This window comes from Strix aluco, chromosome 4 (genome assembly GCF_031877795.1).
Source record: "Strix aluco isolate bStrAlu1 chromosome 4, bStrAlu1.hap1, whole genome shotgun sequence".
Lineage (NCBI taxonomy): Eukaryota > Metazoa > Chordata > Aves > Strigiformes > Strigidae > Strix > Strix aluco.
In genome coordinates, this window is record NC_133934.1 from 31,662,335 (window position 1) to 31,684,293 (window position 21,959).

Below are 21,959 nucleotides of genomic sequence, written 5' to 3' on the forward strand. Positions count from 1 at the left end.
TAGTGGCCACCAAAGAAATGCCTGAGGGTTCTTTTGGTTTTGTTTTTAATTTAAAAACTAAACCTTGGTATCAAAATGTACTATGGCTTGTGAGTAAAACAGTTTGTATCATAGTACTAACTTGTTTCCTAAACCTGACAATGCCAAAAGTGATTTTCTCAATTGTACTGCTTTTCAGGGCTAATAATTCATTGCAAGCTCTTGTCAGGTAAGTAGTCTGGAGAAAAAAAAAAAATCTTTTTATTGATATTCTATATAACTTTATATGTGGACCAAATACTTTAAATTATAGGTGTTGCTAAATTAAATTTGAGAATCCCATTTTTTAAATGTGCTAACACTGTTTCTGGTACAGAATGATCTACCATGTTCTAAAGAAACCATGCAATTCATAGAAGGATCATGTTCTTGCTCATGATACAAAACACTGAGTCACAGCTTTCAGTATTTTAACTGAAAGATATCTTTATACTCTATTGATTTTTTCAGGAGTTGTTGACATTGGCTTTCTCTGTCTGATGAGAAACAGTTTGTTTTTTTTTTTCCCCCTTTAAATCAGAAGCTTTCTTTGCATATGAAAAAAAGAAGTATTCTCTGAGTAATGTTGGTTATATTTACCTGTGGAATACTGAACATAGTATTTTCCTTTTGGAGTGTTACTCAGCTATTCTGAGAAGTTGAAACATGCTCTTAGGAAAACAGGTACTTAATAGACAGGGAAAAAAGATATGGCAGGGTCTTTTAGTGGACAAATATTTGATGGTTTGCCATGCTTAATTGCCTGCTAGTCTTGTGTTGAGTGGTGAAATAACAACCATGTGGACTATATACAAGAACAACTATTGTCTAAGAAGCTGAAAATAGACCAGTTGATCAATTTACCACTTGTAACTCTAGCATCAGGGTAGGTATTTTCAGGGACTTGCTTTTTTAATGGCCTTTTTCTGTTCTTAAGTTTTGTACTATTATTATGTCTTGAGGTAAGTGTAGATTGTGAAAAGGTAAAATGCAGAGTATGGGGCTCTGTGTCCTCCAGCAAAATCTTGAGAAACTGAAGCAACTTTTTATTTCCTGATTTCCATTCTGGTCAGATTTTCATGTGTTCTGGGCCTGGCAACATTGCTTCTGTCTGCTACTTATTACTGTGGGATACAGTAAATTTTCCTAAGGGCATGCAGAGTATGGGTCTGCTTAGGTTCCTATGCTGGAAATACTTATTTCTAATACTGCGTTGAATTTTATGGCTGTGTTGGAAAAGGACAGTATAGAGTAGTTTCCTGAAATAATCTTTCAAGGTCCAAATCTTCCATGTCTGCAGGAGTTTCCCCTTCATTGAAACATTTCCCTGTCCACCTGTTTCAGCTTCTTTCCCTGAGAAGAAAAAGAATGTTATGGCATAGAAGGAAGAACTTTTCTGTTTGCTTATTACTGCCAGGGCATCTCCTTGTATGCTTCTTGAGCTTAGTAGTCAACAGTGACTCTGCTTTAAGTTTCTTTTTCTTGCACCTTGAACAATGGAAGTCTGTATTATACCCAGGAGTTCAAAGTCCTTTTGATTCTGATTTTCAAGAACAATAAGCTAATTCAGAGGTTGGTCCATCGTTCACACGCTTCAAAACCTCAACTAACTTAATGAAAATTGACCCTCTGTAATGGCAGCCACCGGTAGATTTACTGCTCCCCGTGGGATGCACACAAGGTGATAGACCTGAAGTCTCTCGGTTACAGCAGGCTCTTTATTGCAGATGCATTGAACCCCTGGTGTCTGCTGTGCCACAACCATTAGCATAAGACAGTCAAGTGCAGGAAGGGCAGAGAAACATGTGAAATTAGTAGACATGTCCCACTGAGAGATGTTTTCTCCTCTGCCAGTTAACAACACATTTGCAGGGTAGGGGCTGTCAGAAGAGGCTGTGCTTGAAATGGCTTTTGCTTGCATGCAGGATTTACTGATATGAACTAACAGACACTTTTCACTGATAATTGATTACTGGGGGTGCTTTTTGGTGGAAAAGTGAATACATTCCTGCCTGTTTTGCTAGAACAACATTGACCTGATATCCTGTTGCAGGCCACAAACTTTTGGTGCTTACGCCATTGCACATGCTATTTTCAGTACTGCATCTTGTGCCCATAAGCAAGAGGGTAGTGCTAAGTCTGTGTGTGAAAATTAGATTTCAGGTTGGTGTGTGTATATGAGATTTTTAACATCTGGAGTTCCCAGTTACAGAGACCTTCACAGATTGTCATAGGCATTAGGAATACCTTTTTTTTTTTTTTTTAATTTGGCCTGAGAAGCTCTGGATGTTTTAGTATTGCTTTCTCATGTTTCATTCACACCTTGGAGACATCCTGAATGTTATGAGTGGTGCAGAATCAACTGAGTGCTAATTTCTCGTTTCTCAGCTTAAACAGATTTTGCCTTCTTCCAGGTGCCTTTGCTAGGATCAGCGCTGATCTAGATTATCTGTCCCGGCAGCCTGAGAGCGCCCACCAACACTTAGCCCATGACCTTCAGCAGTAGCTGAATATTGGGGCTAATAACTCCACAATTTAATGCCTGCAAGCTGTTCTGTTTGATTGCCAGTGGTCCAACAATGCACTTATCCTTGTCTAGTTGAATGGAGCATGATTTAGCCAATTGCTAATTACATTGTTCTGACAAAATACTCTTATTTGTATCTGCCTGAGGATGTAAGGATGAATAAATATAGCAAATACTATTTATTAACTGTTAGAGTGTGGAAATAGGGTAGTTGCTACAAAGTCCCTGTCTGATACTTTTAGTTATATACAAAGTGAAGCATAACAGTCCCTAGTAAGAGTCAAAAACTTTTGAGGAAATTTAATGTCTCGCTTTTGTCCAAAATTGCAAAAGTAGTTTCAAATTTTTCAATGTAAACTGAAAAAGTAGTGAAACCAGAAGAAAAAAAATCTGTTAAAAAAGCAGTTCAATTGCTCTGTGCAATTTTACAGATTGTTTTCACCTGTTTAGATTTTTCCTATTTTGCAGTGTATTCAAATCAAATACTATACTTTCAGTTTTTTGTAATAAGATAGTTTTTTTTAATTAAAAAAAGGCATGTCATGTTTTTTGCCAGAAAAATAGTTAAAACTCGTTTTTACATACTCTAATAGAAGGAAACCCAAAGTTATGATAAGCTCTCATTTTAATTTTTAGAAGTTGTTAGTTTTGCCTTTTGAGAGAGTCAAATACTGCATTTTTATTTCAGCCAAAACTACAGTAAAAACAGTGATATATTTTTCTTGAGATATAATTGATTTAGAACTGCAGGATGTGACTGTTTGGAAGGAAAAATAAAAAAGTGTTGCTATTTCACTAGTTAGAGTAAAGAAAGACCATTTTGTATGAAAGTCTCAGAGGGAAATATGAAGCTAATGAAAATTTCTCGGGTTGCAACATCTTTTTTTTCTTCCTTTCTTCTCTGTTTTTTTTTAGACTGCAAACATCTCAAACCATTTACAAGAGATGTGGCAGACAGGAATTGCTCAGCTTATAAGCACCCCTCAAATGAGGGAAAACAAAAAAATTATTCTTAGCTAACCTAGAAAAGGTGAACTAAAATTCCTTCTTTTCCCCTCACACCTAGGCAGTCTGGGAGAAGAATGTTAACCACTGGTCCCTAGCAGCGTATCCTGATTTCTGATCGCTTATATTAAAGAAAAATCCCCATTTCAGAGGGAGTGCAAGGCTGTGTGAAAGTAGAGAATACCACACCCCATCTTAAAAAAAGGTAAGTCAATGTTTTTCTGCTGATCCTTTAACACTGTAAATGATGTTTTCATTTAACAATACATTAAGTTGAAGGCAGAAGTGAAAATTTAGATAATAGTTGAATGCTAAAGTACTTATTTTAACCTGCATGTTCTAACTTACAAATGGAAAAAAAGAGCTTTTTCATATTAAAGGAAGAATGTAATGCATGTGTTACTGTAGTTAAAACTACTTTTTTGTGTAGCTTTTGTGTATATTTTGGGAAAAAAGAAAACAAGTACTGCACATAACAGCAAATGCTTTCTTTCATTTCAACCACTGAAGCTATTCTTAGCTATACAAAGATTTATGTAGTCTCTGGCCTACCAAGCAAGGCTCATTTTGCCAAGACAGATATACAGTGTGTTTGTAGAATGCTGCCGCTGGGAATTAGTGCTAAGTAATAGTCCACCATTTAGGCTTTTATCAGAACAGATCTGCACTGTTTTCCTTTCTGCCAGGTTTTGGATTGATTGGTTATTTTTAAAATATTTACAACTCCACTTCCTTAGATGCTTCAGTTCTGAAAAGTGTTGGAAGAAGCTGAAAACAGTTAATACATACTGTACTGTGCATATTTCCTCTAAAAGTGGACTGACAGGAGCAGAGGATTTTTTCCATTCAGATTTTTTTTCCCTCTTTTTTTATCTTTTTAAAAAATTTTTAAATTTTTTAAATTTTTTTTTCTCTTTTTATTTCTTCTTTTTTTTTTTTTTTTTTTGGCCTGGGAAGAACATTGGAATTGTGAATAATAGGTAATAATTTCTTTCTAGAGCAACCATTCTGGAATGTGGTCCCAGAGCAAATGTGTTCATCAGTAACTTCATCTGAAAACACCCTACTCTACATTGCATTTCTATATAACTGGGTTCAGTATCTATCTAATGTAGAAAAGCTGGTTTTGCTTTTGCACAAAACAATATGGTTCTGTTATTCAAAGTTATATATGTGGTTTAGAGAATCTGTCCTGTGTAACCAATATCTCCTGGTAAATTAACAGACGCTTTGATAACTAAAAGTCCTGCCTTACTTGTGACTGTCTTGCCAAAATGTACGTTTGACTGGTGTGAATGATAAGCAGATATCATTGACAACTCCTCTGAAATGATCAGCTGGAATACATTGGCTTGTTAAGAAAAAAGGTTCTGTTTTCTCAAGACAGTCATAGTCATGAGGATATTTTTCTACCATAAAAACCTACTACACTTCAGCTGAAGGTACACAGGTGTTTTTGAAATACCAATTTGTGAGGTGTTGTCTGTTATGTATTACGGTTAGGATATGTTCTTATTTTTTCAAAGCAGGAAGATACAAAATGTGCCACCACCAATGGAAAGTGCTCTGTGAACACAGGATGCTGCCTACCTGCTCACTCTAACCTCATATTTCCATGCCACTTGTGTGTAAGGATTATAGATTCTGAGCTATCTTCTGTTTCCTTTTAATAGACTTAATTTCTGCATACAACGTGGCAGTTCTCAAATAGCATATTTTATACTTTGTCAAGTAAAATACAATATCCATTGGCTTAAAATACAACTATTCGAAGAGCAGTCTTTGAGTGTGGTTGGTTACAATATCATCTCCAGATTGGCTAATACAGATTTCATAAATGAAGTATGCAAGACATACATTTCTGTATAGAATTTGCATATAATTTTTCTTCCAAGAGAATTAAAGCTAGGTTTTTTTCTGACAGTGTACCCAGTGTTCTTTCGTAACCCACCCCCATATCCTGTTGTTAGAATATTCTGCTTTTTACTGCAGAAAATAGGACCAAAACTTTAATAGGAAATAATTTGTATTGTGAATAGAGATTTAGCTTTTATCCATAAGATTCTCTTTGTTGTAAATAATTTGTAATTGTTGTGTTAGTCAATTTCTGAACAGGTTTACTGAAGTCCAATGTTTTATTTTTTCTAATACATTTTTTTTCAGTTCATTCTACCATTTCACATTTTCTAGATTAAAATGCTTACAGATTCAGACTCATATTTATTGGCGACCCTATCCTGCATCTCCATAAACTTCAGTTTTCCTTTGAGGCACACTTTTTGTTTTCATTCTTCAAAAAAAGTAGAAAAATAGGAAAACCTTTGTTCTTTTATGTTCTGTGAAAGTTTCTGATTTCATTTGTATCATCCAAAGGTATTTTTTCCTCTTTATTCCATTAATTTCTTATTCTCCTTCTTTTGCCTCTTTTGTTCTTTGTTTACCCAATTCAGATTTCTTTCTTACACTAACTGATGACTATGGGTACATTTGATTGTGTTCTTTCAGTCACTTTAATGGAAGTATGAAATGAATCACTGTGCAATAACTAGCTATGCAAATAATGTATTTATTTAAAATGAAGATATTTAAAATGAAGAATTTAAATGAAGAAGTCCTGCCAAGAAGACAGAGACCTTGGTTTAGTCAACATTATGTTGTAACATTTGTTCATGATTAATTTTCCAGATTTCTAGGCTCTTTTTGTGTTACGCTTGCAATGAATTTTAGTGATAATTAGAATAAGCCTCAATGGGAAAAGTCCCTTGATTTGTGAACCCTCTACATATTATTAATGAGAATGAATTGGTTGTCTTCTCAAATTTAATATAACAAAACCAGCCAGGAAGTCTTTCACTGTAAATGGACTCTGATTTCATGCTTTTCTGCAACTCTGCCATAGCTTGCTTTTGTGCAGAACAATGTCATGTCCTCACTCTAGCCCAGTGCAAGAGAGACCCCACGCACCAGAGAAAGCTGCTCATTTAATCTGTGGTTTTCTTACCTGGTGCCTCTGGCTGTGCAGTGCTGGGACTTGGGGTGGTGAGCTGTAGAGCTCAGCTGGGTAGCTCCATGCTTTCACCATGTGGAAAACTCCTCTAAAAAACTCATCTATGCTTACTATAGCCACATCTGTCCCCAGTGCATGTCCTGCTTAGAAAGAACCAACTTCTTTGTCTCCTCCATGACTGAAGAGCAACCAAGAAGATGACCTGAGAGTCACAGCAATCTGAAATGTTGTTCACAGTTTCATGGAAAGTATTTTCTGATATGCAGTTAACTAATTAGTTCAGAATATCACCCTGTCTGCAGAACCACACAGAACTTTGCAGCAGGAGTTGAAAACTTGGGTGGTTAAATCCATCTGCTGATCATAGTAGGGCAGTAATTACAGTAAAAATCTAAAGATTTTGATGATCTGAAAACTGTGCCGTAAATATCAAGTACTTGTTTCATATATCATTTGGGGAATCTCCTGGTTGTGTGTATTTCTCTTTGTGGCCAACAGAAAGGGAACTGGAGTCCACCAGCTTCTGAATCTAGGTACTTAGTCCTTCTCTTTCTAGGAGTTGTGAGATCTGTGCCTAGTGTTTACCAGGTTGGCAACCTGTAAGCTTTTAGAAGTTGAGAAGGTTGGGGTTTTTAATTATTACTGGCAGGGAAGTGGGAGGGCAGTAGGTAGGTCTGTTATAATGTGGAAGCTACACATGACAATTTTGGGATCTCCAAGAGAGCTTGGAGGGAGTGAAGTGAATGGCACAAGCTCCCCTACAGAGTTGTCCTCTGAAAGGTAATACTGTCATACTGAAGAACAGAGTTATTCTTGATCAACTTACTTTGAAATAATGGTAGGACAACTATAAATAAAACAACAAATGAGCAAAACAAGTTACCATGTCATATTTTTGATGTTCCTTAAATTTCTCAATATATAACTTAATGAGTTAACTTTTGCATCTGCTCTGTTTCCCCAGGAAGCTACCCAGTATGTAAAACCTTGTTGTGATAATTTTGCAATAGTTTTTTCTGCTTTTACTTCCCTCAGATAAGATGGATGGTATACTGTGTTAAAATCAGAGCAGTATTTATGTTCAGCCTCTAGATGCCTATATATTTTTGAATCTTTGTATTTAATATAGAGTAAGAGTTTTAGAATAATAGCTTCTAAGGCAGAACTAGTTTTTGTGAAATGATTTGATTGCAGTAGTATTGCTTGGTTCTAATTAAATCTGTTTCTTTATTTTAATTACCAAGTTATAATTGGAATTGAGGTTTTTGTTCCTAGTTAGATTCAGTAGTTCCAAGCAAAGATTCCATGCTCACTAGAAGTATTTTGGAGCAGCTTGTATCTCAAAATGGGGCCCAAACTGTGAAGCTTGACTGGTTCTTGAGTTTTTTCAATGTGTTCAAAATTTCTTGTGTCAAATCAGTTTTTCACAAGGCCAGGAGCCATGTTTGCAAAATTTAGATTAGTTTCTGCTTAGATTTTTATTTTTGTGGTCCTGCTGATGACAGGAGTTTATGCAATTAATCCAGGTTTAGTTAATCTGTAGGTTACATTCTTTTGATTTCTTCTATGCTGAATTCAGAGAGAATATCAATGAAGAGTACATTAGGCAAAATTACCTGAGGGCAAAAGGTGATTTATGTTTCTCTAGTACTTTTAGAACTGGATCAGTTAAAGGATTCCCTATAGTTAGTTTTTGTATGGCTGCCCCTACATATGAGTTTTAAAGTTCAAATTTGGATTTTAAGAGTCCTCAGGAATTCAGGTTTGTAGGTTTGGAACAGGCAAAAACTGACACAAATCCTGATTTTACTTTGCTAAGGTGGTATTTGTGTTTGTGATATCCTGCCTTAAACATCCAGCAGTGGCTAAATAATCTTAGAAGCCCTAATTCAGGGAAGGAGAATCACATGCTTAGTTTTAATATGATTTAGTGCTTCCTGGAGCTGGAAGCTCACTATAGCCCTGGGCTTTAGTGGCTGACTCGGGTGGAGAAAGGTAAAGCTCTTCAGGAAGTTCTAAAAGGAAAAGACACCCATGTAGATATCAGAGCTAATTATGACATGGCATGTCAAGTTCAGTACAGGCAATTGACTATTTGGTCTGTATTCAGAGATTTAAAATTCCCTGTGGCCTTCTTCCCCTCCATCTGAATGAATGTCTCAGCTGAAATGCAGCTCAGAGATTTACACAGCTTTTAAAAAGCTTCCCATGTGTGCTCTGTTACTTTTACTTCATGCTTCACCGCACTCCTTGATCTTCTTGAAGATCTGCGATGTCCTGGACTGGCAGTAGACAGATGTGTCTTCAAGACAAGGTCTTTCTTCAGCTCCATCATCTTTATCATTATGGAGAAAGGGGAGCTGAACTCTCCTGTCGTGATTGGATAATGTTTCCCACTGCAGGGTCCTGCTGAGGTTGCTAATTTTTGTTGATATAACTCAGGATAAAACAATGTCATATAGTGCTGGTTTGTATCTTACTCTTTTTCCATATTGCATATGTTATTGTCTAAAAGTGCGACCTCTTCCCCAAAAAAGAATGGTTCTGGAGATGAAGAAAGAGTATGAATGATATATAACCCATAGGCAAGTTTCACTAGAAAAATTCTTCAAGGCCTTTAAAACTGTTATTTTAATCTGACTATATGTTTTACAGAAGGACAAATGCTGTAATTTTTAATGGCTGTCATCTTTTTAGACATGGAAGATATAATACTCCTATGTAACATAGGCAGTAAAAGTATCTTTTATTGAGCATGTTAATGAAGGTGTTTACTCCTTGGTGAAACTTCAGGTATGGAAAACATGCAACTAGCTAATTTAATTTCAAGAAAATAACTTTCTGTAAAAAGATTTCCTTGTTCTACAGCATTCAGGTAGCTAACACAGTGCTTTATACTATAATACTATTTAACACTATTAAACTGTTTAATATAGTGATAATGTATGCCACTATTTGCTTATTGTGCTAAATAGAAATACTGCAAATATTATTTAAAGTATTTATTATATAAATATATAATACTATTAGTTGTTTCCATTAGTGATCAGAGGAAGGAATACAGGCAGTAAGATGGAAAACCTGTCTGCACAATGTGACTTTCTTATTACAGGGCTCTGCAATTCCTTGGACATGTGACTTACTGGTGCTGCTGTATTTTGTTAAGGATCACAGCTATAATTTTCACATATTAAAGATTTCATAATGTAATGACTGTTTTAGCCTCACAATACTGCTACTGCATAGTTTCAAAGCAGCCTAAAATGTAAGACATTTTACTGCATGAACAGTGATTTAAAAATAAGGGAAGCTTAACCTCGTGTTTGATTTCAAAATCTCAGTGGTTATATAAATGTGTTGTACTGTACTTCTTGTTTCAGTAACATTTGAAAAAAAAACAAAACAAAAAAAACCCCACAAAAAAAACATGGCTGCAGCTGAAAGCGATACTAACCAAAATGTTCCCTCTGAGGTACTGGGTACTGATGATTCAGGTACTGTAAAAATAAACTGGTTTTTTGATTGTAAATTAAAGAGACAGAACACATTTTCATTTTATTTACAGAGGAAGCCTCTTCCTTCCTCATAAATTACTGCAACGAATCTGCTTATGCTTATGTCTGAAAACTGTAGAGCTGACCAAGCTGGTCTTGCAGTTCCTTCTTACAGCAGATGGGTCTCCCAGTGTCTTTCTTACATTGTCTGAAGCATATTTGATCACCTGGGCTAGCAAGTTCCACGTATTTGTATAGGAAGTCTAAGTTACAGGATTTTACAGCAGGATTTGATTTAGTGTTTTCTTCCTTGCTTCCCTTTCTTGTTTTCTTTTCCCCCATTATTTCAAGCTGTAGCAATGTTCAGCTTAATTCTAGTATTCTGTGAGCAAGAGTGTCATAGAAACTATCTCTAAGAAGCAACACTGTATTGAGTTTATTTTGTCTTTCCTCTTTTAAGTGTAGGACTGTTAATTCCATTCTGAGTACCTCGTCAAGGTGAATGTTCTTGTACTTCATGTATGTGTCCAGTTATTTGATACACTTCATTGAGAAACTTTTACTGACACTGAATCTGAACTTCCTCTGGCAACATTTTGTCCTAGATAACACTTAGAGACTCCTAAACAACCATACTCCTTTCATTCTTCTACAGTCTCACAGCAAAAATCAAAGTTTAGTACTGAAAGATGAAACTATCTTTAAGGATACAAAATATAATCTTTTCTATTTCCAAATTTATGAGATTTCCTCTCTTAAGCTATAAAAAGAAAGCTGCCATAAGGAAATCTCCAGTGATGGAAACATAGGAAGGAATTATGGAAAACTAGATTATAAATAAAACAATTATTTTAGATTCCAGTTCAGGAAGTTGCTTGAGGATAAATTAAACTGAATTCCTCAGTTAGGGTTTTGGTGTCTTAGTTGCACACGTCATTAGTGAAAACAATACCATCTGTATATTTTGTTTCTGCTGAAGTGTTATTAAATAGGCTGAAGACATCCTACTTATTTTCCCGAGTTATATTCCCAGCTGCCCTTATGGAAACTAGCACCTTTCCAAGGAAACTGGCCCAGCAATTTTAGAATTAGCATACCAGATAATACATTTTAAAAGGCTGTTGCATGAAAATGAAGGGCACTCATCATCACCTATAGCTTAATCATTTGTAATTCATGTTAAGACATAAGGGAAATTTATATAGCCTTTGTGATGTCTATACAAAGTTGTAAATGGACAAGCCTACAATTCAGTCAGTTGAAAGAGAGTATGAATATGTATGAACGAAGAGATACTGAACTTTCTTACATAAATCTTAATTCTAAAAAGCATAAAACATTTCCTAAGAAGACTAAAATGCTTCTTAATCTGCAAAGAAATCTAACCTATGTTAAGCACTAGTTACAGAAGCAGAAGTTATCAGTGCTTTCTCTGGGTTTAAAGATTTGTAATCTATATCAACTTACTAAAACTTAGATGAGCAAGATCATCCCAGATATTCCACCAATGGTGTTTATCATTGGTACAACAGAACAGAGCCCAGCTATTCACCTTTCTCATGAGTGCTTGACTCTGTTGGAGGCAGTAAGGTGTTACAAACAGTAGAAATACTTTTTTGGGAAAGACTTCATTCTTAGTATTAAAATAGATGGTTGAGCTAATGATGGAATGAGTGTGGGGATTTTTAGATTCCTGCACTAAATGCCAATTTCTCCTTATGGTTTTAATAAGCTTGGAGAACTGTGCAATGATAGCTCTCAAAGAGTTAAAATACTGCTGAAAGTTCTCCCCAGAAAAGTCATCATACAAGCTCATGAACTTCCAGTTCTGCTAATTTCATGACCCTGACTTCAGAAATCCCAAATTCCATGAGGCAGTGATTTTAATCTTTATTTAGGATTCACATGTAGGTAATCTTATTTAAATCCCCTCTGCCTCCTTATTTTCCTCTCCCCCGTATTTTCCTTCTGTCAGCCCTTCATTCTTCATCAGTTTGCCTTAAAGGCCCAGGGGTGGATGAGTCAGTGATTCCAATCTGTATCTGCTTAGATACCAACCCCCCTTTTAGGGACAGCAATATCATGCTTTAGCTCAGTAGGCAGTCGTGCTTTTTGAGTGATTTTGACATCTAGAACTTTCTTTTATTAGATATTGGCTGCTGCACTCCTCTCTGTTTCAGAAAAGCGTGGTCTCTGGGGTCTTTTTTTGGAAAAAAACTCACCCCAAACAAGCCAGCTCTTGGCTGCACAGATATTACCAATCTGATGAAGATTCAGAGTGTTTTAATCTTGTGTTGATCCTTCATTTTTCTTTCTTATCTACCCATGAGCTGTTCATTCATCTTCGGTCACCTGAACATCTATCTCCTTGCTTTCCAGCCTCCCACCAGTGCAGTGCGCTCCTCCTCCACACTCCCAGGGAACACCTAACACCGGCACTGCCAGGCCGTGTGTCACTGAGTTTTGCTTTTGTGTGACTGGACAGTTTGGTGGGAAGCTAATAGTTTATCTCTCCCTTGCTAAATAAAGAAGAAACTGTAGGTATCTGGAATAAGAAAGGCTGAAAAGCCAAAATACCTGGTGGGAGAGAGATCTTTTGTGCTGTCACCATGACAGCATGTGAGTGCTTGAGCAGGCACAAGATGATTCTGAAGCACCATAAATGCCATAGTTGCTCTGTGCTCTGGAGCTGCAACTACACCCTCAGATTAGGGGTCTCTCACTTGGAGGGGGTGAGGAGGGAGGGAACTTTTTTCTTCCTCCTTAATTCTCTCTTCATCTGTAAAGCCAGGAGAAAGCTGGAAGTGTAGCACATGATGATATTGTTCTGTGTTCATTTTTTCTAATCAGCCAAATGTTGAAAATGCTTCTGTCTCTTTAAAATGGTGTGGTATTTTGTGCTGTGACTACTACTGAACGTGAAGTTATTTGAGAGAACAGAATAACTTCATGTGTGTTGAGGTGTGAGGTGACCTCATTATTCCTAAATCTGTTCCTGTTTTGTAGCACTTCTTATTCAGCTCTACTCTTTCAGCTGCTCGAGTGTTTTCTGCTCTGGTTGTGTAACAGAATTTTTTTGAAATGTCAAAATCACAGCAACATAAGTTAGTTAGTTGAGCCAACCTGGTAGAAATTTAGCTGCTCATAGATAAGACAATAATGGAGCAAGATTAAACAGGGTTTTTGGCTTAATAGGATAACAAGCAACACTTGCCAGGTTTTACTTTGGTGCAAGGATGTTGATTAATACAAGAGATGATGCTTTACAACTGGGAGTTCTGGTAAAGACATTAAAAAATTATCATTTTGTCTTTGTTTGCACAAAGTCAGGGCTTCAGAGAGGTGTGTTGAAATCTCTGGTAAATTGGTGTTCCCTGTCTGTCTTCAGAAGAGCATGTTGTGGGGAGCGCTGGTAGGCACTCTGCAATCAGTGCTTGCTCTGGGGCAGAGGTACATATCCCTGGGGAGACGCTGCTCTCTTCAACCCTTTGTGCTGCTGAGGACTGTGGTGTTGGGACTGTTTATCTGGAAATGGGGCACCTGTCCACTCACAAGGAAATGTAAAAATTATTTCTTAAAGTTCACTCAGTGGGCACCAGGCAGCCTTGCTGGTCATTACCAAGTAGCATTTGTTTGAAGAAGCAGATTAGAGGGGGATGACTCTATATGCCATTGCAAATACTATATATTGTCAAATTTCTTGTGCTAACTTGAGAGTTTTTCCGTTTGGACCTCCAGCATTTAAGGGACAAATGAAAGACAAGAGTCCAACTATGTTGCTGGATAGCTCTCTATTGCCTCCTGAGTAGTTCCCGTGGGGACACATGTTTTGTCTGAATAATGCATCCCATCTTGTGTATCATTAACGACCCTTCAGAAGCTTCCTGGCTTCCAGTGAAGTGGTTTTTCCCTGGTTCATTATCTGCTACTCTCTTTTACCTGATTTCTCTTACTAGTTTCAGTATTCTCCACTGGCTGCATGTAGCTTGGAGCACCTGAGTGAGCTGGTAATCTGTGGGGCTTTTAGCCACCAGGTAAGTTTTCTGACAAAGTCTGTTTCCTGAGTTAAAAGTCTAGTGCCTATGCCAAATCTATGGTTGCATTAATAGCCTACAATATCTACAATTACATATGACAAGGTTTTAGCAATCCCACTGCCTCGATTTCCTGTCACATCCAAAACAGATCAAGATGAAATATGAAGTGAGCTAAGCTGGTGAGAGGAAGCAAAAATTTCAGTTTGGCATCAGTGGATAGCATTGTTGCCAGTTCAGTGATGTGAATTATTTAATTACTCTCTGCAGAAGAAAATGTAAAAGCAAAACACCCCATGTGCCTAAAATTTTTTTTTTTGTTTTACGTGAACTGGAGATGTTTGGGAAATAACTAGGACTATTTAAATGTCTACTGCATTACACTCTTCAGCTATGAAAACTGACTTTCAAGTAAGTCAATTGAAAAAAACCCTTTATTTTTCTCTTTAAACTTTGACTGCACAGAGTTTAATTTTGTCACTTCACCTTTTAATCCTCTTTCATTTAAAGTTTTGATGTGTAAGAAAAGCTTGTGTTTCAATTTTCATCCCTGCTTAAACAGGGAAAGGCTGTGGCACTGGTGACAGGTGGTTTGGGTGTGACTGAGATAAAGCTGATATTAAGAAGTTACAGGGAGAGGGGTTTCTACCTCTTCATCATGGGATTGTTCACCACTTGTCTTCATGCCTGTTATCTGAGTGATGCTGTTCCTCAGCTGCTGTTACAAAAAGTCCTTTGATAACCTTGTGTGATGATTAAACACTGCTAATTGTCCTCAGGCAACTGTTTCAAGGTCATTCATGCATCTCCAACTTTGATGCTAGATGAGGTAGTCCCTCTAAGAGGAACCTCTTGACACCTATGCTTTTCAGTATTGTAATGTTCATCTGTTGGTCTCCAAGGTGTATCTCAGTTTGCAGTGATAAAACAGAAAAGGACTTGAATAGCTGCAGAATGTGCCCAGGGGAGTGACCACAGCTGTGATCCGTAGAGTGTTTGCTTGGGTAGCTATGCAGCCTTTCTGATAGTCCTAAGCCCTATTGTAAGGTCTCATGGTATGAATTAATCCTGGCTTGCTGGCTATTAGGAGGGATGCTAGATCTAGTGTAGTGCTGTGCGAGGAAAGTTTGAGGGGGCTGGGTGAAGTGATGTATTTGCTGCAGGGAATCTTGGTCTGTCAGCTGCTGGAGTGGAGGAAACAGCTCTTTTACAGAATCATCAAGGTTTGGAAAAGACCTTGAAGATCATCTAGTCCAACCGTTGACCTAACACTGACAATTCTCAACTACACCATATCCCTAGCCATGCATTTTGTCAGACCAGAGTAGTTTCATCTTTCTATGCTGTTTTTTTTTTTTTTAGCTCTTTTTAATTAAAAATTAAATTGGGTGAAAGTCATTCTCTTGGCTCCTGAGAATTTTTCATTAATGAAATAAAATGTGTCCCTAAAGAAAGAAGTTGCTAAAGTCATAATTACATATACGTCTTGATATATCTACCAAAAAAATCAGTGTGAGATACCTCAGAGGAGGGAGTGACAGGAGGATATTACTCTCAAGCTTTTTATTTTATCTTCTCTCATTTTCAGTTTGATCCCATTTGCCCATGTTTTGGGGAAATTATTGTATATGTCTGTATTTCCAGTGCTTAGCAAAATGAGGCCACTAAACAGAATTGAATTGGCATTCTTCAATGTTTCTCCAAATAAACTCTGTTTTTAATTGACTTAACAGAGGGAGATTTAAGAAATGGGACGTTACTGAATGCACTATGTACAATAAATTAATTAAAATTTTCCTCTGTTAAAGGCTTTATCTTGCTGACTTCAGAAGTCTGGTATTGATAGAAGATTGATATGCAAGTGCTAAGGACCTGTGTTTAAACCAGATGATAACGATAAACTTCTTTGATTTCACATGAAGAAAATACAGTCTTTCCCTAGATTTTGAGCTTTATGAGAAGCACTTTTTGGTCTAAACACCTTTGTGATATGAAGGCCTAAGCTTAGACACTTGTTGCTGGTCTTTGGGTAAAACCTGTAAGATGATTTTGAACAAATACCATGCAAGAATTGAAAAGACAGCATTAAAACATGATTTTCCTGTAGAGGATTTTACTGTGCTATAAGCTACGTGGTTCCCAGGAGACTTGAAAATTAGACCACCCATTTGTATGCCAAACTACAGATCTGGGAGACTAGCTTTACTGGGTAGATTTTCCCTGAAATCCTGTTTGCAAAGATCCATTTGTGGAAGACTGGCACCTCTGCGAAGGGAGCTACTGGAGCCATGGGAAGTTTTATCCAGAGCACAGAGAAGTACTGTAGTAGGCTTTGGTTCAGCCTGTGTTGACTGAGAACTGCATAATGAAGTCTTTTTTAGGTTTTATATTCAAAACTTCATTGCTTTCTAAGAGGAATTTGCATCACTGTTGCTTCTTTTATGACGATAATATAGACTGCTTAATGTTTGTTTCAATTTCATGGTACTGTAGGATGCTTGAGAAAATACTAAGTGTCTGGCACAATTTTTCTTGGAGAATGCAGCCTTCAGATTTCATGGTAGTTATTGACATTAATGTTGTTCTTGTAAAGGTAAAAACATGAATGATAGTGACAGTATTTTTCTGACTTAAAACCAGTTGCTGTTATTCATAGCACCTATAAAGATTTGCCTAGTGTTCCAAGTATACCTAATGCCCTTGTGGAAAAGGTAAGCTATTTTTGCCTTTGTAGCTGGGGAAGACTGAGCAAAATGCAGTTATATAAACTAATGTACCAAATGAATATCGCATGAAAGATCAGTCGGGAGGTCTTAGCTGTCAATCTGAAATCACCTTGGCTCTTGCTAGTTAAAACCTCCCTCAGCATTTTCCACAGGGAGAGTGCTAAATAAAAACAGAGTGCTGAAATACATGCTTGATTTGTAAGGCTCTTCCTACAAGCTTCTTATCACATTACAATGTGTCCTTCAGATTTCTCTTAAAAACAACAAAAAAAGCCAAACAAACCTTTCTCTTTGGTGATTTCATGGCTTTTGTTTCTTCCTCAGAGAAGATCAAGTCTGGAGTTTCTCTGACTTCGTCTGAAATTGTAGGCATGATCAATTTGTTTAAGAAACCTTGTAAGTACTTGACTGATTCTGTAGATTATGGAGCACATGATGTCCTGTCTTTCGAAAGCTCACTGTTAAGTTTTTGTGGCTTAGTCTGGAATCCTTTCAGCGGGGAGCTGGCTGAGGGGGGAATGTGCTGTGCTTATTGTTTTTAAGCAGGAGCTGCTGCTAATGTATGTGCTGCTTTTGTCCATTTTTATGGCAGTCGTAGTAAAAATGTATGTGTGGAGCAGAGTCAAATCCAATCCAAAGATTTTATTTTGGTTTATGTTTCTGCAGGTAATTCCCTGTGGCATCACTGGGAGCTGTCTGTACCGCTGAGGGAAACTTGACTCCCCCAGTTTGTGTTATGTCAGATGCTGTGCTTTACCGTACCTTTTGAAATGGTCCTTTTAATTGATGAAAGTTTAGAATTTAGGGATTTAAATTTTAAAGTAAATAGAAAAGTATGTGCTCATTTAGGATCATTTGGTTTATTTTTCAAAGTTGTCAAAAAGTTTGCCATTTTTAAAGCTTACTACTGTAGTTCTAATTTCAGTAGGTTTTCCTATGTTGCCAAAGACTATCTTTCAGTTGCACTGATACTAATTTACATTATTTCATTTTTATTTCTTGCATTGGATTTGCAGACATTATCTGACAAATTAAGAATTTATTTGAGTTAAATGATGTGAATGGACTGAAGCAGTATTAAGTTTGTACCTATGTGTAAATATCAAGCATGCTATCAAGCAGTGGTGCTGGATTCATGTGGTGTCCTTCTGTCCGGCTCTTTGTTGGTGGGGTTTTGGGGGTTGGGGGGAGGATGGGTTGGTTAAAGTGTTTATAATAACAGGACTTGTTTTTAACATGAGATGATGGTTAACATTTTAACATGACAAAAGCTTTAGTCTGTTTTCAGGTTTCCTGATTATATGTCTATTCCAGTTCAGAAGTAAATAGTATCTTTGTTTCCACTGAATCCAGTGTTCTGCATGGTGTTCTGCATGAGCTTGGGCTACTGAAAAGGTATTAAGAGGGGAAAAGGCTCTTGCTTGATTCGCTGACTGCCCTTCAGAACAAGGTGTGAAGTCCCCCTGTCACTGATGGTTGGGTCAAATGCTCTCCTAAGAAAAGAAAGGAGAGGAAAGAATGTAAAAAAGCCTTTACTTCTCATCAAGTTGATTAATCTGCTCTAATTATGTATTTAAAGGATGGAAGTAGTAAGAAAACTTACTTTGCGTGCATTATTGAGGAATTCACGTAGGAAGAAGAGACACAAGTGTTTGAAATACCTGGCTAGCTCTCTGTTGTCATCTGTTAATAATTTACATGGCCCGTTCATTTGTATTTTGTTGAGAAAAACAGAGTAGGCTTGAAATATAAAGAAGCTCTTAACTTCCTTTGTGAAGGAGTGGGAGTACAGGGTGTCCATTCAGTACAAAGAAAAGAATTTACTTGTGTGAAGTTTTCAGACTTTTTTAGTTTTCTTTTTGTAGGCAACTTCACCAGTGGCACTGTGGGAAGGAAACTCTGTTTCTTATGTGGCTTTTACACTTGTGTTAGCTATTATTAGTTAAGTCATAACTGAGCTGCAAATTCCAGACCCAGACTTTTCCAGAATTTGGTGCCTGCTTTTGTAGAAAACCATTTGCTATACAATTACCACCAAATAAAATGGTGCATCACTGTCTTGCCTTATACTGGGTTTTGTGGTCGATCACTGTATAGTACTCTGTAGAGGCATAAAAATCCCTGGCAGCCAGCTGTGACAGACAAGTCTGATTCAATGTCACGTGAGTCTTCTCTGAAAGTTGCTGTTTGAGGAAACCTGTATCCATGGCTGCTGCCTGCTTTAATAGAAAAAGGTTTGGCTTAAATATATTTAGTTTCTCTGAGAGTACTTGTGTTTCATGGATAGGATTAAAAGTAGAGAGGTAGAGAATATCTGTAGTTTGCCAGCCTTCTAGCTGAGATCACCAATGACAATTTTTGCACGTCTTGGTGGTCTTGTTCACAGAACATGCTTCTGTGCTAGGGCTTTATTTTGCCTTTGTTTTCAGTCCCTTTTCTATCCTAGTATGTGCAATGGTTTCTGAACTCTGTCACCCACAGCAAACTTTCTCTCCCAAAATGGGTAAAGAGCAAATTTTGAAAATAGTAGGCTACTAAAATCTTGTTGGTAATACCTTACTTAGGATATTTGTTTGTTTCTGATTCCTTAAGAAAGCATAGAATTTACCTAAGAGATAAGTATGACTGACTTACCTTACTTCTGCATAAGTATTAGCGGAACTCTAAAGAATGGTAACACGAACACAAGTGATGTATACATCCACAACTACTCTAGATAGGATAGCGGTGCTTTTTATACATGGAACATGAAGTTTTAATAGCTCATGGGTGGAGACAGACACTAATTGTCTAACCCCGTCATTTGTAGCAAAGGCATTCATTATCTTTGTTTTATAAGATTTATTTTGGAAAAGTTGGAATGCAGGGTCTGACTGCCTGTCCCTATGGGTCAGGACTGAATTTCAAATTACCCCTCTGCTGCTTGAGCAGACTGGCTGCTATTGGAAATGCAACACTCAGCTAGGTGGAATTCTTGTCTGCACCAACCTTGCCATGCCTGCATTAATTTTTCTTAATTACTAAACAACTTACACTTAATGAGTTGCAATTAATCAGTACCTTTTGCTTTGCTACACATATAAAATTATACTTTCAGTAAAATGCTTCATGAACTAATTAGAGATCTTGACCCAGTGTAGTTGAGAGACTTCTGTCCTCTAGTTTACTGGTTTCTTATTAAATTGTGAGATTAAAATCTTGTCTCCTTACTCCAGTGATGCAATCTCTTCATGTTCTTCTCCTGTGGCAGACTACATTTAATTCTTATTCTGGAATGCTGTTTCCCTAATTGATGAGTCCTCTTTAGCCTGTAGAGCAGAGCCTCGTTCCATTTCACAATATAGCTTGAAGCAGGGATGACCAGCTGCTCTGTGGCTACATTTGCCCCAGCTGACTACTCAGGTGCAGGAGGATAATGAGAGGCTGACTCTGCAGAAGGTGCTTGGGGCATCCTGAAGAACAGGTACAAACAAACCTTACCAGTCTGATCGCATGGTCCAGGAGGGCAGGGCAGAGAAGCACAGCTATTCACAGTGAGGTTAAGTCCTCAGAACTTACTAGTTCTGGCAGGGAGCCCACTCCAGCAAAAGAGAGCAGAGCCCTGCAAGGCTGCCTCAGCAGCTGTGCCCATCAGCACCTTGAGGGGCTTATAGCTGCCTTGCTTTTCCCCACAGTGGATCTTGAAACAAAAACTAAGATGTTTTCAGTAAAAAAAAAAAAAAAATCAAAATAAACCCCCTTCTCCCTTCAATTTGGGCTCATTCTGCTAGAAGCCAAGTAATGCTGGGGATGACTGCACCAATTACCCAGGACTGAGGTCTCCAGAGCTGCTGCTTGGGTTCCTGCTGTGCTGTGAGAGAGTGCTGTGTTTCCATCACAGCTGCAAAGGGTGATGCTGTCTTTGGGAGAGTTTCATTGGAGGCTCTGAGGACTTTTCTATGGGCAGTTTTTGTGGCAGACGTTGTAAGTAAACAAACATTTGATGTTACAAGGAAGTAACACAGATTGCCTACTACTTCTTGTCCTTCTCTGAGATGGAGCATCTTGCACACATTTTTGCAGCCATCTTTTCTTCCCTCTTCCTCAGTCCTGGTTAAATTTTGGATCCTTTGGTTAAGAGGCTTTTGGCCTCCTATGTAGTGATGTGCAGTGCACGTGGTGTCTACGCAGCCATGGGCTGCTGTAAGTGCTGCCAGGCTTAAATGCGCGCCAGCCAGCGAGGCTTGCAGCTACGTATCAGTTGCATGGACGTACATGTTGCCAAGGCATCTCAAAGAGGAACCGTTACAGGTAGATAACCTGTTTCAGCTTCTATCCAGTGTCCCCTTCCACTTCGTTCTGAATGTTTTATTTAAATAAAATTGGGGAAAACACTTCCCTCTGCTTTTGGAAGAACTTAGTAAAAATATTATTTTATTTTTAAAAGCTGTTCAAATAATTTTTGCTACAAAGTTGTGAAATCTCACTGCTCTCCTCTTTTCTGTTGTTTGATTAAGTGATTATCCAGATGTTATCTGTATTGCCTCACCATTACTGGAACTTTAGTATATAATGTGGGTGATGTCCTTATAGTGGCTGGTTTACCAAAATGAAGTACACATATTTGAACACCTTTTAGTCACGTGTTTGACTGTGGTTTCCAAACTGGCACCTTCAAAGTAAGTAGCAGCTGCCCTCCTTTTAGTGAAGAATACGGATATATAATACCAGGTAGCTGTATGTATTCTTTCCATGTTTGTCAGTGATCTGCAATATGCAAGTACATGATAAATTTCATGTACAGAAACATAAATGTCTGTGCTCATCTTCATTTAGCATTTGTTAGAATGTTAATAAAACAGTGAATTCTCAGATGGTACAGCAGATTAGTTGTCATTTAGTTAATTTTCAGTTTACAGTCTGAAATACTTAAACTCAAACCTCTTTGTGCGAGTCAGCCAGAGACCACATATAGGTACTATTAACTGTTACTAAACCAGAATTGTATTTGCTCAGAGTATTATTTTTACAAAAACATTATGAACAATCCATATCCTGGCATATATGTCATCTCTCTACCATCAGGTAGAGACATACCTGGTAAATCAAGCCAGACTGAAAACCAGATTTGGAGAGTCTCCTATTTTGTTCTGCTGCAGTGTGGTTGTG

General features: G+C 37.5%; 1 protein-coding gene across 4 annotated transcripts in view; it reads left to right on the forward strand.

The window, feature by feature from the left end:
* The window catches only part of CRACD (capping protein inhibiting regulator of actin dynamics), a 139,484-nt gene that overhangs the window by 58,037 nt on the left and 59,488 nt on the right, over positions 1-21,959 (forward strand). For all 4 annotated transcript variants that reach the window (XM_074822605.1, XM_074822609.1, XM_074822607.1 and 1 more), the window contains exon 2: positions 3,612-3,755. The gene's annotated coding sequence lies outside the window, so the exon portion shown is untranslated. The remainder of the gene's footprint in view (positions 1-3,611; positions 3,756-21,959) is intronic.